Raw genomic sequence first — 3,683 nt, 5'->3', positions numbered from 1 at the left:
GTAGGTATTTAATAAATGACTATTGACTGGCTGACACTTTGAGAAACTTTGTCAAATATTTTGTGGCAGTCCAACCATCCTGTATTTCTGTCATCTTCTTGACCTTCCATTCTAACTACCCTGTCCAAGAACACAAGGTTACTTGGGCATCTTGTAGGTTTTTGTTCCTCTTTTCTTTTTCCATTTTCTTTTTTAGTCTGAACTTTACCCTCATTGGCAGGCTACTAGTGTCAGACCTGGAGTCAGGAAGGCTCCACTTGTAGAGTTCCAGTCTGGCCTCAGACTAGCTGTGTGACCCTGGGCAAGTCACTTTATCCTGTTTGCCTTAGTTTCCTTATCTATAAAAGGAGCTGAAAAGGAAATGGCAAACCACTCCAGTATTTTTGCCAAGAAAGCACCACATGGAGTAAAGGACAGTTGCTCACAACTAAACAACAACAATATGTTACAATCATCAACACACGCAAACATTTTAATATTAAAAAATAAGATTTACATGAACCTGTGAACTTCTATCTACAGCTTAATGTGTATATTGAATTTAACAAGGTAACAACAAAATTACCATTTTTGTTTTCCCTTCTCAACTTTTTTTTTACTTTCTTCTGTGTATTTTTAATGTTTAATAGATATCTTTCCCTTCTATTTCTTGAGTCTCCACCTCTGCCCCCGTAACACAAGCAGAATCAATGAAAATACATCAACACATCAGCCACGCCTAAAAATGGTTGTGTCATTTGGCACCTGGAACCCATTGAGCCAGTCTTGAGAAGAGGTGCGTGAGGGAAGCGAGCTTTATTCTCAATCTAAAATAATAGTATTAATTATTTAAAATATTAATAATAATGTTAATAACAGCCAACATTTATATATTGTTTACTATGTTCCAGGCACTGTGCTAAGCACTTTACAACTATTATCTCATCTGATCTTCACAATAACCCTGAGAGGTAGGTGCTATTTATTATCCCCGTTTTATACCAAGAGGAAATTGAGATTAAGCCATTTGCTCAGGGGCATGTAGCTAGTAAGTGTCCGAGGTCATATTTGAACTCAGGACTTGACTTTAGACCCAGTGATCTCTCCACTGTTCCACCTAGCTGGGCACATTGCTAAGAAGCCAACCTGACTCTTTGTGATCGCCATATCCCTTTCTAGACATTCACTAATCATTTGTTTAGTAACATCTTGTAGACTTTTGCCAGGAATTGAATTCACTTTCTCTGGCTTATAGTTTTAGAGACTCTATTCTCTTCATTTTTTTTTAATTGAGATAATATTTGTCCATCCCTATTCCTGAAGTACCTTCCCCATTCTCCACACTCTTTGCAAAACACTGGACCATGGCTGAACAATGAGACACATCTGCTAATTCCTTCAGTTTTCCAGATGTATTTCATCTGGGCCCAATGACATGAACTCATTAGAAGAAACTAGGAACTTTCTTACTATGCCCTAGGCTACTCCCAGGGTGTGCAGGCCCTGGGCAATTTTTTTTTTTTGAGAGGAGAGGCTTTCTATAAAAATAATTTGTTTAAAAAGTATATTACAAAATTCATGAGCCCATATGATGGGTCTATCAGTGAATATTTATACTAATTGACTTGTAACAATCATCATTTCATAAAAAATAGTTAGAACCCGAATTGCAAAGAGCTGAAATGTCTGTCTAAATCTGGATTACCCTGCAGACCTTTCCACCACTACATTTCAGTTCTATCCACCCTGAAGGTTAAAGAGTGAAGCTTCCCACCCAGCCTCTTGGCTATTGACAACACCATTAGTCAGATGTTCCAGGAAAATGGCTTATATTATGCCTGTATGTGGGTTGCTGCAGTCCCTCAACAGGACACGGATACTCATGCCTTTGTTTTCAGGGAGTATTTTTAGCATCATTCAATACCTAATACCTGAGAGATGGAATAAAATGCAGTATTCATTCTCCAGCAATAAGCACTCCGAGAAAAATGAAAAATGTTTCCCGTTTAGATCAGTATGTATCAGTGAATGAAACATAGTAAATAAAACCTTAGGGCAGCGAAGTGATGCCAAAGTCAATAGAACACCATGCCTAGAATCAAGAAGGCTCATTTTCCAGAGTTCAAATCTAGGTTCAGACACTTACTAGCTGTGTGAGCCTAAGAGAGTCACTTCACCCTATTTGCCTCCAACTCCTCATCTGTAAAATGAACTGGAGCAAGAAATGGCAAACGCCTCCGGTATGTCCCACAAAAACCCCCAGTAGGGTCATGAAAAGAGTTGTATGTGACTGAAATGACCAACCGACAACAGAAAATAAAAACTTTTTCATAGATGAGAGCTTTGATGGAAAAATGCCCCTCATAAAAGGTTCTGATAGTGAATTTTCTTTTCGAGAAATAGATAATTTTGTTGCCTTATACTAAAATTTAAATTGTTATTTTAAAAATATTATTTATTGAATTGGCAGTATAAATAAACTGGAGTACGGAATGTTGATACTCTCTTGACATTTCATTGTGCCATGTTTTTTGAAATATCAAATAAAATAACTCAAAATTAAAAGAATAATTACTTTGTATTATATACCAAATCTATAAAAGTTATAATTTGAGAAAATAAAACCAATTGGAGCTTAGTTTTAAATTTATTCAAACCTACAACAATATTTCATATTAAAAATCACATTATATCTTCTTTTTGCACATGTGACAATTTAACCACAAACATGAAAATACAAAATGAAAATATTCCAGTTTCATGTAACATTTTATTATAATAGCTGGTAACTTATGTAAGAGAAGATACCATCTGTCCTACCCAGTATGATGAACGAGTGTGCTTATGTACTTTGATATCAACTGTTGGACTACCTTCATTTAGACAGGAGAATTTTACAATAAATTTGTTACAGCTACAGTCATGAAATTTATCATTACATATATTAAAAAAGCAAATTTGAAGAAACAGCGGGGTATTTTGTGAATTATTAGGAATTTAGGTAAAACATGTAGAATTTTAAGTCAACAAATGTCCTCCATATGTTCCATGGAGGTATCTTTGTGTGGTTCTAAGGGAGGCAGAATAGATATCTCTAGCCTTTCCCTCCCCTCTCCTGCCACTGTTCCATAAGGAAGATTTGAATTCCTGTCAGGAGGGGAAGCAGGAGGTTGAACCCGAAAGCCTGGCCATTCTATTCTCCTCAGAGGAAATATTATTTCTGAAATTATACTTCTCTCCCTTAAATATTGTTAGTCTAGGGGATGTGAGTTTCAGCTTGACACTTGCTTCTGATTGCAGTTTCATTTTGGGAGGCAGGGAAATCCCCAAGCTCTATATCCAAGGCTTCACCCCTTTCCCCTCCAAATATCAGTTACCCAGTGAGAACACAGCAAATAACAAAAAAATTCAATTTATCCAAATCGGTAGCAAAACAAAAACTAGAGAAGGTATGCATAGGCGAGTATGTGTACAGGAGCTCTCCCATTGGGAGTGAGGTAATTCAGCTCAATCAAGATAGTCTTAGATCTCACTCAAGGGAAATTCCCCAAAGTCTAGAGTAGAAACCTAGGGGTAGTGTTATGATGGAGAATGCCAGGATCTCTCATGTCTTCCCAGAACCTTGTCCTTCACCACCATGAAGTGGGGTTGACCTCTTCTATCCTCTGGACTCAAAACTTGAAGAGCACTCCAAGAGGGCTTCA

General features: G+C 37.1%; 1 long non-coding RNA gene across 1 annotated transcript; it reads left to right on the top strand.

The window, feature by feature from the left end:
- The first annotated feature begins 690 nt into the window (after positions 1-690).
- Positions 691-3,683, top strand: LOC140503665 (uncharacterized). The gene is made up of 3 exons (XR_011966843.1): positions 691-775; positions 891-950; positions 3,598-3,683. It is a non-coding gene; the product is annotated as an uncharacterized lncRNA (long non-coding RNA).

The sequence above is a fragment of the Notamacropus eugenii genome, chromosome 5, assembly GCF_028372415.1.
Source record: "Notamacropus eugenii isolate mMacEug1 chromosome 5, mMacEug1.pri_v2, whole genome shotgun sequence".
NCBI classification, from domain to species: Eukaryota; Metazoa; Chordata; class Mammalia; order Diprotodontia; family Macropodidae; genus Notamacropus; species Notamacropus eugenii.
This window is presented reverse-complemented; position numbering and strand designations above follow the sequence as displayed.